The sequence below is a fragment of the Phalacrocorax carbo genome, chromosome 19 (genome assembly GCF_963921805.1).
Source record: "Phalacrocorax carbo chromosome 19, bPhaCar2.1, whole genome shotgun sequence".
Taxonomy (NCBI): Eukaryota; Metazoa; Chordata; class Aves; order Suliformes; family Phalacrocoracidae; genus Phalacrocorax; species Phalacrocorax carbo.
In genome coordinates, this window is record NC_087531.1 from 6,023,896 (window position 1) to 6,038,978 (window position 15,083).

Below are 15,083 nucleotides of genomic sequence, written 5' to 3' on the forward strand. Positions count from 1 at the left end.
CCCCGGCTGCAGCGATGCTCTAATATGGCAAAGTTGGGAGAAGTTATTTCTAATAACAAATAAATCCAGGTCAGCTGTATAGAAAGTGATGTCAAGGAATTTAAATCCCACAAGAAACAACTTTTAATTTAAGGCAAATCCAGGACTCTGCGTGCTTGAAGGGCTGCTGTCCCTCAGCCGAGCCGTGATCAGAGGGGTTGCTCTGGCTGCCCCATGAAGGCCCCATCTTGAGGGGACCGAACCCCTCGGTGGGGAGAGCCGTGGCAGCACCCACAGCTGATGCTTGTGCACCTCGGGGCCTTGCAGGGATGCTCGAGAGGAGCCAGGGATGTCCCCCCCCCTTCTTCTCTTCCACTTGTCAGCTGTCTCCAAATGGGACGAACACTTCCCCAGCCTCATTCATCCCCATATCCCCACCCCGGGGCCAGCAGGACTGATTTCAGAATCCCCATCGCTCCCCTGGCTCCTCGCATTTAACAGCAGTCACCTCGGGGGTGACCACAGAAGGGCACTTTAGTTTCCCAAAGAAATGGGAAGGATCATCACTCCAGTTCTTGCTGCTGTTTGCCCTGATGTCATTAGTCTTCAGAGTTAACAGCCCCTACCTCTCTGTGCTCTTGTTGCAACCTCTTTGCAAGCGCTGGCAGATGCTGTAGTCCCAGATTTAGAGCTGGGTGAAGCTTTCTGATGTGGGAAACCTGCAATAGATGCAGACAGACATCACTGCAAAGCTTGGCTTGAAAATTTCTTTCCATCACATAGAAATGTTTCACTTAAACCCTCCCTTTCGCCAGCTCCCCCAAAGTGGCATCGGGTTTGTTTTGGGGCAGGTTTTGGAAGAAATGTGATCCGTGTTTTCCGTTTGCTGTTGTGTAAGTCAGAGGGGTGCAGGTCTGGGCAGGCGGCGTGTGCTGGCCAGGGTGCTGGGGGAGGCAGGCGCGTGTGTCCCAGCTGGGGCACCCCCAGACACCTCGCCGCAGGCTGGAAATGTTTCAGTTTTCCCAGAAACCATTACAAATTTCACAGAACAAACAAACAACGTGAAATAGAATAGTTCCAATTGGAAAACTGCAAAAGAGAAATCCTGTTTATACAGCTCTTTGTGTGGAAAAGCACCAGGAAGAAAGCAAAGAGTAAAGCTAACTGACTGGCACGTGGGGAGACAGCTTGGATGGGGGGCACTTGCTTGGGTTTGGGGGCAGATTAAAGCCAAGCTAAACTGCCACCATCTGCTGGGGACAGTGGGTCCTGTGCTGGAGGTGGCAGGTCTGACCCAGACCAGAGCAGGGGGCACATCCACCCCCATCCCTTGGGACAGTTTTGGGGCTGGACCCGGCCCGTATCGGACCTGCCAGCTCTGCCCGCTGCTGGAGGAGGAGACTGGCATGTGGAGTAGTGCTGGTGCTCTGGGAAACGAGCAGCGAGGGAGGGCTGCGAGCAGATGAGCTGGCTGTGGATTTAATCAACTGAAAGGAAAAAAATAATAATCTCAAAATGGGGTGAAACGGCATCACAGAAACCCTGTGGCTGTCCCCGACACCTGGGGCTGCAGGGGAGGCTCTATGTATCTGGGGGAAGAGAGCCCGTCTCTGCCTCCAGAAGTCCTCCAGCTGCAGCGGGGGGCACAGAGCAGCCCGGAGCGGGGAGGAAAGAGCCCAGCCTCAGCAGCGGGGCCGGAGCCAAGCAGGGGATACAACCCAGATGTGTCTGCTTTCATCCAGCTATGCATCTCTGGGACCCCTCTTGCAGGACCAGGACTCAAAGGCATTTTCAGGCCTCCCCATGCATCTCCAGGGCAGAGCTGGAGGGAAACTGTTGCACAAAGGCCTTCATCTCTCCAGCTCAGGATGCTGCCCGATGGCACCAGTGCCAGGGCTGTCCGAGCAGGACATGGGGCAGGCGCATGTCAGTGCAGTGGCTGGTCCCCAGTGCAGCCCAGTGAGCAGAGGGCTGCTCAGGCACTGCCAGCAGCTGAGAACGCTCACAACTTGCTGCATGCATCAACTCCTCAGCAGCAAATCCCAGGTGGTGGCACCCAGGGGCACCCCAGGGTGGCAGGCAGGGAGACTGTGGGTCCCCTCTGGCTCCAGCCATGCCACCCACCTTGGGGCAGCTTTGGGGCCGCTCTGCTCGCAGAGCATCTCGTATGTGGGCTCCCTTGCCTGTTCTAGTCCCAGGGAGAAGGGTGAGCTTTTAAATATACCTAAACACCATTAAGAACCCTTTAAATACCCTTAAACATGTAGATGCAAACTGGGATGGAGGTAGCCTCCCAGTGCTCGCCATCACATCCACACCCTGAGTCCTGGCAGTGCCGCACTGGTGCTCGTGTTTGGGATGTGCTCAGCACTGGCTTTCAGCTGGCAGGCTCCTGCGTGGAGGGGCTGAAGCCCCTGACTCCTGTCTGCTCAGACCTCAGGGACCTTGAGACCTACACCCTCAGCAGCAGGCAGAACTGTGGGCAGGCACCCTCAGGCCTGGGCCCCCTCCATCCCCAGGTGTCTCTCAGGGACCAGGTGGCTGCTGGAGCCAGGGCTAACTTGCCCTTACTCAGCCGCTCCTCCATCAGCCCTTCCCTGCTGGTTCCCAGAGAGGCTGGGCAATCTTGGAGATGGTCAAAACTCCTCAGGATAAGACCCTGAGCAACCCAAGTGAGGTCCTGCCCTGCATGGGGGTTTAGATCCGTCACCTCCAGATGTCCCTTCTGACCTTCACCACCACACCATCCCCAAAATACCCAGTTCATCAGGAAACTCCGGCTAAGCGTTACCTTAGGACGAAGCACGGGCTATGGTGCACGGCTTTTTGCGCTGCTCACCAGCTGCTTTCTCTACTGTGGGGGGTCGGGATTTCCTTCATTCCCTCCCCAGCCACTGCTGCTGTTGGTTGGGACCTGCCATGCCAGTCCCACGGTGAATTGCACACCTTCAGATGTGTCCCTCTGCAGGACCCAGTACCACGAATGCTCCAAGGGCAAGTGGGCTGAATACACCTCATTTGCATCGCCTCCTCTTGCTAAGAGTGGAGGAACACAACACTAACGTGTGTGCCGGGGATAACCTCTTCCAGCTGCCACGGGCTGTCACGTTAGTCTGATTGTACTTGTTGGGCTCAGGAACCACCTGAAATGAGTTGCTGGCCTCTCCTGAGATTAAAAAGAAAAAACAAACAAACAAACAAAAACAATTGGGAAGTGCTGAGAAGGAGAGGTGAGAACCCTTGCAAGGCCCCAGGAGGCATGTTGAGCTGCTGATCTCATGGCCATGCCATGCCTCCCTCGGTGGTGGCTCCTCTCCACGCTCTCCCACCGAAGCAGAGCTTTGCCATGTCGGAAATTGGGTTGTTGCGTTGCAACATGAGTGCTGGACATGCTAAAAAGACCATGAAAAAGAGGCGAAGCTGGATTTGGGAGGTGTGTAGGTGCCCCTTCAAAAGCAAGTCATGCTGGGACAGACCTGCTAGGGCAAACCTGAAGACATTTGCAGAGGCTGCTCTTAGCATGGGCGTTCAGGGAGGCAATGGCCATAGGAAACAGAGGGATCAGAGGTCTAGAGAGGAGAGGCTTCGCACTCCCTTAATGGGTGGCTCATTTCTTCTGTCTTCCTAGTGTTTGTTTTTGCAAGTATTAATATGCTGGGACTGTTTGCTTTAGCACACGTCGGGTCTGGAGGGTTTTGCTGGGGGTCTGGGATCTGGATGACCTTGCCCCGTCGGGAGACCTTCCCAGGAGTAGTCTACGGAGCCTGGCCCATGGTTGCCCCAGGTCCCCACGGTTGCCCCAGGTCCCCACGGCACCGGCAGGAGCTGCAGAAGTGCCCCTGCCACAAAGACCGCCCAGCCTGAGCCCACAGGGTGCTGTGAGACAGTGGGACCGGTGGGGTGAGCAGCAGTGATGGGTCCTGGTGCTCTTCTCTCTGAAATGAGGACGCTCCACCTTGATGCGCCTGGCTGCTCTGCAAAGCAGCGTTGCATGACACCCTCCTGCTCTGCAACCCGCAGTAGGCAACAGCCATCCTGCCAAAAACCCAGTAGCTACTAAACAAACAATTTAATGCAAAACAGACTCAATGGAGCAGGAGCAAACGTGCCCAAGAAAGCATCAAAGCCATTACAGAACCACAGCAAAAGCACATGATGTTGCAAAGGCTTTGCAGAGCACTCAGGGAGCACAGCCTGGTACAATTTGCATCTTTTGTTTTAACTAACATTTTCCTAATGACGTGTGTAATATGGTTAGTGATATGTAGCTTCCATCTATCCTGCAGTGTTTGCTAAGAGCCCAAATGTCTGTCTGGTTGTCCCTGCAGCCAGCGTCTGCCTGTCCCCACACCGCACCCTGCTGTATCTAACAGGGTTGGTATCAGCACCTTCTGCTCAAAATCACGAAGCAGTGAAACCCAGCGTGTGACTGGGAGTCTCTGGCTCATGGAGGAGGTTTGGAAGTTGCTCATATTTGTCTTGGCTGCCTCTTCTTGACCAGTCAAGGTCCCCCTGATCCACTGGGGTTTAAACCGTCCCCAAGATGATGTCTTGCAGGCTGACTCTGAGCAGAACCTGGAGATTTCCCTTTGCTCTTCCAGCGGTCCCTGCTTGCAGCTGCAAAAGCAGGGCACATCTCACAGGGATGTGCAGGACAAGGAAGGACACTAACAAAACCGTTGCCTGTAGCAGCATGGACTTGAAAGCTTTCAGTGCTGCCTTCAAGCTGCGTGAGCAGGGGGCAGCTGATGGGCACAGGGAAATGGCTGTGCAACAACCATCCAGCTCTGGCCTCACAGCAGCAGGCTGCCAAAATACAAGATGATTTACAAGAGCCTTTTGGCTGCAAGGCGTGAGGGTGCATGGAGCAGTCCTGCCCTGGGCAGATGGGGAGCAGGTGAGGCTGAGCTCTACCTTGTCTCCACAGGGAGATGAAGCCAGACTTCATTTCCAACATGCACTTGGCTCCCATCCCACTGTGCATCCTCTGGAAGGTGATAAAGGACCTCAAGTCTTTCCTGATCAAAGGTGGCCCTGGCACGGTGGCCCTATGGAGATAAAGGCTTGCTGTGGTGAAGCAACCTGCCTACAGCGACCCATGCACACCAGGGGCAGTTCAGAGGCCCAGAGGGCAATGCCTACCCCTGCGCTGTGCACCTTCGCAGTGCAGACCCAGGATGCCCCGAGCCGGGTTACCCAGAGAAGTTCTTTGTGCAGGAATTGAGGAGGCACAGGCAGGAGCAGCATCCAGCCGGCCTGCCTGCTGCCAAGGGTGAAGGCTTGTGAAAGAGGCAGCGATCCCCCAAAATGAGAGATTTGGCAGAGGAGAGCTGCTGAGCGAGCCTGCTCCCAGGCCTGGGTCCGAAACCAGCTGCCACGGGCACCTCATCTTGGTCTCGCATGGCTTCTACGGCCTGGCCGGAGAACAGGTACTGGGCACTGTGCAATGGTGTCTCAGAGACCATCCTCATGCAGACGTCTTAAAAGAGCTGTTAAAGGCTCTGGATTCTCACATCACTCGACACAGGGAGGGATGTGCTGCAGGTTGGTGTTACTCTAAGCTACCTCTTACAGCCTCGCTTGCCCCATCAACCTGTTGGGAGGTGATGGGGTCCAGAGAGACATGATCTATAGCAAGAGGAGGTGTTGTGAACCACTGGGATGGAGTGAAAAATTGGAACCAGCCAGAAAATACATGGTACATAAAGTCACACTCAAAGTCTACTACAAACAAGTGTCCATAAACACTGAGGGGAAAAATCTAAGCAATTAAGTCATCTTAAATGTCAAATAGCCCATAGACCCCACATTTTGACATGACAGATGAACAAAAACATAGACATTAAAAACTCCTGAAAACTAACAAAGTAACAATGATTAATTTCTCCCTGTTCCAGGGCAATCGCATTATATACACACAAAGGAGTCATAAAAATTCCAGGATGACGGAACAAAATCCTTACAGAGCTCCACAGATAAAATATAACCATACTAGAAGGAGCTGGAACGGTCCAGGGAGGGAGTGTGCCTGGGGCTGGCTCCTATATATTGTGCTGGATAAAACACCTTCCTTGGAAGATGTGACTGCAATATTACACCTGGTGAAAGCACTGGTGAACACGAATCCATGTCCCAGCTTGAGACAGGACAAATCCTTGCTGACCTCAGCGTTTCCCCTGTGCTCACTGCAAACAGCCACATGCGAGATGAGCCCCCTTGTAAAACCCAAACGCCACGTGGCAAAGGAACTGAGGATGCGGGTGCATCAGCGGTACAACAAGCAAGGACAGTGCAGAAGATGGTAGGAAGGAAACAGGTAAAGAGGTCAGCATCCTAGCCCTGCTATGGCCAATTTAAAACTCCTACTGAGCCCTAGGTGCCAGAGCTGAGCATTTAGGAATGCAAGAAAATGAAGGGATAAACTCAAATAATTTCAGGCCAAGAGGGAGCTTCTTTCTTCATTTAAGAAAAAGATATTCCAAACCAAAGCCACAAAGAAAATATCATTAAAAGAGGCTGCAGTGTTGCTTGGTGACTGTTCATTGGCTTTTTGTGAGATGTTTTTCATCAAAAACAGCTGTGTAGTCTGCAAAATTAATTAAGGAGGGTGCTGAGTGGTGCCAGGGGAGGAGGGGAATTTAGGGGCTGCCCCCATGGGCCACAGACCCCATATGGGGAGTACAGTCCCTCTGAGTGCAGCAAACACCCGCCTTGGCTCTGCAGCACTGATACCCCCCAGGAGAGGCAGCCACAGAGCGGCAGCAACCAGAGATTGGGGTCCCAGCATCCCGGCATCTCCGGGAGAACTGCATCCCCTGCACTTCCTCGCCAGCTGCATCCCAAGTAATCCCATCCTCATTGGAGGCTGCAGCCCGGCTCCAAGCCTGCTCATAATTCACTCCCTGCCGCTCGGCAGCCCGGAGCGGTGAACCTGGCTGATGGGGACATCATTCCCTTATCCTAATGGGCCGTGAAACTTCAGCGTGCTTAAGATACCCAGAGCCCTGTCTGGGAAAAGATAGAGGAAAAATGTGGGTCTTGTGGCAAAATGATGTGAAACAGCTCAGGAAACAGCAAAATGCATCAGAGCAAGAGAGGGGTGAACCAGGAATGCAGGGGTGCTGGTCTCGCCCATGGTGCAGGGGTCTGCCAGGGCTGCGGAGATGCCCACACCCTGGTAGGTCCCTGGGCACAGCCGTGTCCCCGCCTGGCCCTGGCAGCGGCCGTGCCTTGTGCCTTCGCCGTGCCAGTCCCCCGACTTCCTGGCCAGGAGAGGTGTGCCGGGCGAGAGCCATGGCAACTCTTACACAGAGTGTCAACAAAAATCAGCAACATAATGACTTTCTCATTGAAATCTCCAGGGAGGGAAAAAGGCTCCAGGCCAGATCTGCCTGCCATAAAACAGGCTTTAAAATTTTTCAGCAGATGCTGAAGCTGAGCTAAGGCAAGAGCCTGCTCCAGCTCGGCCACATCCCAGTCTGCCGGGAGTAAGAGCTGGGGGAGCATGGGCATGGGCTGTCCAGTCCTCCCGCAGTGCCGGGAGAGATGGCACGGAGGCAGAGGTTGCACCAGTGCCTACACTTGAGCCGTCTCACCCTGGCCACACCAGCCTTGGGATGGCTGGATCTTGGATACTGGCCTGGACAGGTGGGAGAGGGACACCTTGGATTAATCCTATTTTTTTGTTTGGCATACATTTTGAAAAACTATTTTATTTTAAACTCAAATCCAGCGGTTTTGAAAAAAAACTTTTTTTTTTTTTGTTAAATGGAAAAATTCAGTTAGAAGGCAGTTTTCTATGCTGGTTGTGAAATGCTCCTCCTTCACAGGCTGTCAGGGACAGTCCTCCACCTTCCCCACGAGCAAAGGCAACCCTCCCACCTTGCTGCTCAGCAGGGACTCAATTACACATATGAAGCTGACCCAGCCAAAATGCATCCCAGAAGAGTTTGACACAAAGTTGGGAACCTGCCAAGAAATTCCTAATTGAAAGCGGTTACTGAAATGTCTATCAGTGGGGTCTCCGCCTGGTGAACCCTCCTCTGTCACCGTGAATTACGAGCATACTCTGGTTTGAAATGAGGCAGAGTAAAGCTAATCATATTTTTATGAGCCCCTTTTCCTCTTGCATGGGCTGAGCTTTGGGCACATGCTGTGCAGCAGAAGAGCAGTGGCTTTGCCTTTTTCCATATCCATCTCCTTTTTTTGAGCAACACATCAGATTATTAACAGATTAGAAGTTCAAGCTCTAATAAACTGAGTCCCCAAAAGCGAGTCGCAGCCACAGGCTGGGCAGCGACGGGCAGGCAGAGGAACAGACGCGATTTCCAGCAGCATGGACTCTGCGATGTATCCCTCACCTCCTCCCTGCAACATGATCCAGATAGGATGGTTGGAAGGGACTGGGATACAGAGCTGTTGGGGGACACAAGCCATGCAGGTCGCTCCTCAGGGGCTGAGCAGGGGTGTTGAGAAGTGAAGCAAGAAGAGAAGCGCCATAACATCACTGGTGCTCCCATGGGGTCCATCTCGGCGCCTGGCAGTGGGGCTGTCCCAAACGTCTGCAGTTCTCCCACCTCCACCTGAACCTGGATCACCTTGACCACCGCCGAGCTGCAGCACGCAGCCCCCAGCAATCCCCAAAGGTCTCTGGGACCTTGCCCAGGGCTCTGCTCCAGAGCAATAATGAGCCACTGTAAAGCATCCTGCCTGCTGCAGAGCTATCTCCAAAGAGTTGTTTCACACCTCCTTGGGAGTGAAGGTCACAGACCAGATGTTCCCCATCAGCAGTCAGATCCTAGTACATTCTATACCAGATTTAAGCCCTGCAGTCAAATCACCTTCATTTTCTCAGAGGCAAGCGATACTCGTTCTTAGAGCAGTATTTGGCTGGGAAGGGAAAGGGATGAACACCGATGCACAAGGAGCATGATCCTTGGGATACAGAGCAGAGCCTGCCTTCTTGAGGTCTTTTCCAAAATAACTGCTGGCAGCTGGAGGTGCCTGGCTCTGGAAGAGCATGCTGTCATCTGGGGTGCTGACCTGACTGGGCGGCACACACCAGGGTACCGAGTACCACAAGTAAACTCATCTCATTGCCCACCCTGGCAGAGCAGGGATGCCCAGAGGTTCAGCAGCCAACACACTGACAGGGAGCTGAGATCTTATGATGCCACAAGAAATGGCCCAGCTGCACGTGGGCTCCTTGCAGGAGGCCTCTCACCAGGAATGGTCCTTGTTCTGCCACTGGCCACCCACAGCCACAGGGTCACTAGGGATCTGGTCTTCCAGCTTCATCCCTGGTGCTGGAACCACAGCAAACCAGAGGGAGAGAGGACGGGTCTGTGACCTGCAGGCATGTCCAGGGGAGAGGAATGGCTTTAGGTAATATCTTGTCAGACACCAGCAGCCTCTGCTCTCAGCACGACATCCCTTGGGGAGCCCTGAGCAGCAGACCTCAGCCTTGTAGACCCATTTGCAGTCACGGACTTGGGGGCTGCAAGTCGACCACCGTGAACCAGAATTCAGTCTGCAAAAGGATTAGTGCTGGTGGCACAGGGAGCAGCATAAGGACATTGTCCTGGCACTGCCCAGGGAAAGCAGAGGAGGGGCCGCTCTCGCAGGAGGATTTATCTAATGCACTCAACGCTGTCGAACACAATAGCCTAATCTCCATGACACGCACCCTCCAAGGAAGGCTGCATTAGCATTGCTCTCCCCAGTCTAATGTGAAACATCTCAAAGAGCAGCCCCAAGCCTGAGCCTCTCCCAGGACAGCTGAACCAGCCCAGGAGGTGGTTTGGGTCATGTTTCCTCCAGTCTGCCTAGAAATAACACAAGTCCTGAAATAACCCAGGCCTGCCTAGAAATAACCCAGTCCGGTCACTACTACTAGACAAATGCTATAGAGGAGGGGTCCGTTACAGAAAGTGTGAGGAGTTGCTCCAGCATTGTCATCTCCTTGCAAAGAAATCTCATACCAAAGCTGTTGTTTTGTGCTTGCTTGTAAAGAAACTGTGCTTTTGCGGAACGTCAAAGCAGGGAGCTGCTGCCAGCACTCGGCTGACCTTTTAGACAGACATCGAAAGAGATAGCCAGGCTCCTTCAGGGAAAGTCACATTTTTTTGAGAATCAAAGGCTGGGGAGAGGGCCTGCTCACTGGGAACAGTGATCAGGAGCCATGGTGCTGGTGTGTGGCTGGTGACAGGAGGGAGGGAGCTCGGTCTGGAGCAGGCGCCGTACTGGGATATCTCACGCAGGTCAGGAAGGCCAGAGCATCACAGAAACGTGCTCCAATGTACAGGTCCTGCTGCGGTGCAGATCAAAGAGTTGCCTCCCTCCACCCAACGCTTCTGCTGCAGAATTGCTTTCACCAAGGACCTGGGCAGCATCCCTTGTGCAGGCAGTCGCTGGCTCGGGCTTAGAGCAGAGTGACACGGTGAGTTTGGGGAGCTCAGACTGGGAGCTGCAGGCCCAGAGAGATTCAACATCCATCTGTGTCCCTATTACAGATCCTCATGGGGATCCTTTTGGCTTGTCAGGCCACATCCATGCTCCAGCCACGTCCTCGGTTCCAGCGCTAAGAGAGGGTGTTGGGGAATTGGTTTAACTCCTCCTGGCAAAGCAGCATGTGAAGGACCCACCTGCCCCTGGGTGCTGGTGGCTGTGCCCATGAGGGCTCAGCCCAGGAGCACTGCTCACTCTTCCCTCCCCTTTACATTCCAGCTGGGTATAATCCTTTAAAAAGGCACGTAGCTGGTCTCAGCGTGCGGCCATCCCATGTTACGGACCCACTGTGCTACTCCAGCTCCGGCTGAGGGTTTGCAGCTGGCGCTGCCTGCACAGTCAGGCTTCTGACTCTGCTGCCAGTGCTGGGAGAGATGCTGGGGCAGAGGGGGTTCACTTCAAAGCTGTTCTGTCTCTTATAAAATCCCTGGCCATGGAAATGGGGATGCCTGGAATTTACAGATGCCTGGCAGGTCTGCAAATAAAACATTCAGATCATTTGGCTGGCTTGGGGGGTGTGTGTGTGGGTTAAATACTGATATTATGGTGACATATGGAAGCATCAGCCTTGCACTGCCCAGAGAGAGGCAGGTTTTGCCCCAAAGAGATACGAAGCAGTCAGAGAGAAGGACCTTGTGCATCGGGACAGAGGAATGACCCAGCCTTTGAGCTCAACTCAGACATGTCCTGGCTGTGATGCTCAGAGTAGTGGTAGGGGTCAGCCCTGAAACAAGGGCTGGAGGGGAGACACCAGCAGTGACCTGAGGCAGGTCTCTAGCAGCTGAGTTGCAGGCATTTAAAAAGCTCTCAAGCATAAATGCAGTGCTGGGAGATCCTGCCTGCCCTTAGCAGAGACACAGGAGCAGGCTGTATGAGTGCTCCTAGTCAACAGCAATGCAAAATACAATGGATTTGCTTAAATCCCCTGCACAGACCACAGTCAAAGCAACTGGCCCGCAGGACAAACACAGCAGAAGCCTGTTATCTCCCTTCCTGAATGTGCCTCTGTTCCCTGCAGAGTGTTTCCCCCGGGGCCCACGAACCCCAACATGCAGCCAGCCCTCCGCTTCCCACTCCTGGCACACAGACAAGTCCATCCATGGCTTTTAGCCATCACTGCTCACGCCTGGAGATGGTCAGCAGCCCTCAGAGCTTGCTGATGCTGCAGCAGGGACAGACAAGCACCCCAAGGGTCACCTTCAGAGGGCAAATCTCTGTGGACTGTAGGAAGATCTCTGGACATGATGTGTTTTAAAATACCATTAAAAAAGAAGCACCCAGAAAGGCAACTGAACCAGCGAGGAAAGCTATTTGCTCCATAATTATACTCCAAAAAAGGGATTTCAGATCCAGCCCTTCCTAGCCCTCTGGGCTGGCATCTACCTCCCTCGCTGCAGAGCACACTGCTTCTGCCAGATGAGCCCTGCACACCAGCTCCACAGCCAATAAATCCTCTTCTGCATTAAACATTACGGGTCTCAATTAATTAAATGAGTACAACAACCACAGTCCCCTCAGCAATTAGAGAAGTGGCTGAGTAATTAGATGGAATGTTAATTTAATTTCCAGGAGGGGGTAAAGAAAAAGAAAGAAAGGAAAAGAAGAAGGAGCAAATGGGATTACATTTGACAAGAGGGAAATTAAAAGTCATTTAATCATAGAGCAATTAAAGTTCCCCAAAATATGTAGCAATAAAAAAAAACACCCTAGAAGGACAGGACCACCAGCATATATTGTAAACGACACTCTCCCAGGTAAAATACCAGCTGATGGCCCATGTATACATGGATTTGTATAACACCCACCCAAGCTTAGCCTTGCCTTTCCCCTTTGTTAGGGAACCGGGAGAAGGCTATTGCCTTGCAAACCACAGCTTCATCCTGGCCATACCTCCAGATAATGCTCTTATCAGCCTTCCTCAGCTAAGATCAGCCGTCCTCTGCCAGGAGAAACAGAAATGCGAGGCGAGCAACTCCCCGCAGCTCAGAGGCCGTGCCGCAGAGAAACCAGGGCTGGTGGTCCAGGGCACGGACAGGCAGGGTCACCCCCAGCGCTGGCAGCTCCAGGGCTGGGGGCCACCCCCGCCCAGTGCCAGGCTCCGCGCAGCTGCACCCCACACAGCACGTGCCCTCCCAGTGGGTTGTCTCCTCTCTGCATTTTTTTTACATCTGTTTCTGATTTAAATATTGCTTTCCAGCCATTTGGAGCATCAACAGGTACCAGGTTTCACCCAGGACCCTTCCAACAGACTGTGAGTGGTCCTGTGACAAGCGATGCCTGGAGCCCATCTGGGGTTTGCTAGAATGATGGGAGGCTGAAGTGGAAAATCCCTCCTTGGGCATAAGACATGGGCAAGTCATTCAGCATCAGATTTGCTGAGGGCTGACAGCCCCCGTGAAGCCTGCTGTCATCGGAGGGGCTGGAGCACCCCAGCCCGCACCTTTCCCTTTCCTGACCTGCCTTTCAGGGCGGCACAGCCATCGTGGGATACATGCTCCCCAGCTCCTCCGTGCTCAGTGAGGAAGCAGGGGTGGGTGCCAGGCTCTTGGGTGCGATGAAGCTGCCTGAGTTAAGCTCCCAGTGGCCTCCTGCCTTATCCCAGCCTGCAGCAAGGTTAGGAGATAAAGGTAGGTTTTGTTTGGTTTAGAGCTGGCGTGTCAGAGCTTCTTGCTGCCAAGGGCTGACAGGCAGATTAATTAATCCGCTCACCGTTGTCACTGGGAGACGGCTCAGCAGCAGCAAAGGGGGGGATCCCTGGAGAGGAGCAGAGAGCCTCAGCAGCGCAGAAAAGCTGGTCGGGAGAGGGGATGGCGGGAGATGTTTTCTCCCTGTTGATGCTTTTCTCTTCTTCCCTTCCCAGGGCTCAAATCTCCTTGTGCCCAAGCATCTCCCCGGGGCTCTGGAGCTACACTGATTTCCTGTGAAAGCCAGAACTCCTTTAGCTACAGAGCTGAAGGACTCAAACCCTCCACCACGAAACTATCTGGGACTATGGCAGGGGTTTTGCAGAGGGTTAAACAGGGAGTTAATGCCCCTGCAGACCTTTGGGAAGCAGCAGATGGTTTGCCAGCACTAGAAGTCTGATTTTATTACAGAAAGCCATGTGAAACAAAGCAGAGCAGAAGCCTCATGCGAACGCCGTGCCTCCAGCCGATGAGCAGCCCGCCAGGCTGTAAACGCCCGTGCTAATTCCAGTACCCACAACTCACTGGCTTTTAATTACGAGGTGGCACGTTCACAGCACGCCAGGAGGAAAAAACTATTTTCCACCAAACAGCTGCATCTGAAATGTTATTCGAAGGCTGGACAGAGCACTGGACTGTCACTCAGGATCAAGTTAGATGTTCCCAGTTCCGCTGACACGTCAATGGCAGGTCTTAGTGCTCACACCCTGCTCTTGCACAGCACCGCAGGGCCAACTGCTTCGTATCTCCAGCTGCTGGCCCCACATGCCGACAGAGGCAGGTGTGCAGGCAGGGAGGATTGTAGGCTGCGGCAGGTACAGACTCGCTCGGGAGAACTGCAGTAGGGGAACTGGGACTGAGTCCTTGGGAAGGCTCAGGGGGAACAGCTGTGGTCACTCATGCTCAAGAAAAATAAGGGGAAATTGGGTTGAATGAAAAGGAACTGGGAATCAAAAGAAATAGAGTGTCCAGCTTGCAGGCAGGGACTATGGGAGCTGGCCTTTTTAGCCTGGGAAACCAAGGAGCAAGGAGGTAGGATGGAGCGCTGTAAGCTCCCTTACAGGCAGGGGAGACTGCAGAGGTAGAGGGGGGCGATTTAGGCTAAAGATGAACATTTGCTCTGGTGTAAATGGGAACTAGCTGGCTGCGTATAAACCTGGAGGATGGCTCCCAATCATTAGGGAGATAAACCAGCTTTGCTAGGCAAAAGCCCAACTGCTTTGGGGTAAAGCCATGCAATATATTAATTCCGTACAAAGGCCCTTTCCCTTCCATGGGTTCCTCTGTGCATCCCCCCAGGGACAGCCTGGCCCCAATGTGTTTTCTTGCAGCAGTACCTGCACCCAAGCTGTCCCACCGCAGCCAGCATGCCCCGGCTTCACTCCAGCCTTTCTCTTGGCCTCCAGTGCAGCATTGTCCCAGCCTGAGTGGAAAAAATGGGTTTATGAAGACAGAAGAGCAGCATCTCCAGCAAACCCTGCCGCATCCTCAGGGTCACATCCCCCTCTAGCAGCTCAGGGCGCGTTCAGCTATGCTGCACCTTTTAGTGGTGAATTAACAGCCAGCCAGCTCCATTCCAGCAATTAATGGGTTTGCACAGACTGGCAAGGGCATTGCTCCTATGCTTGCTCCTTGCTACCTAGAAAAATCAAACATGTTTATGCTGGATCAAGCATTTGGGCAGGGTCAAAACTCACCTTTTTGAGTGTGTGTAGCATCTTGAGGCATCAGCTAAGGAGAGGTTATAAAAGAAGTGCAGAGACACACGCTCATCCTGAGTTGTCTTCCTTTGCTGCAGCAAGCTAACTTGACTTTACTCCTGAGAAATCAAAGAAAAGTCTGTAAGTATTAGATTGATTGTCAAAAGGGTTCCCATTTGAGCTTTTTAAATAAGACCCAGGTTTTTGAGTGGGC

General features: G+C 53.2%; 1 long non-coding RNA gene across 1 annotated transcript in view; it reads right to left on the reverse strand.

Moving 5' to 3' along the window:
• Positions 1-1,606: 1,606 nt before the first annotated feature.
• Positions 1,607-15,083, reverse strand: part of LOC135316309 (uncharacterized) — a 47,667-nt gene continuing 34,190 nt past the window's right edge. The window contains exons 8-10 of the long non-coding RNA XR_010375707.1: positions 14,867-14,988; positions 14,507-14,592; positions 1,607-3,145 (exon numbers count right to left, since the gene is read on the reverse strand). This is a non-coding gene — a long non-coding RNA (uncharacterized LOC135316309). The remainder of the gene's footprint in view (positions 3,146-14,506; positions 14,593-14,866; positions 14,989-15,083) is intronic.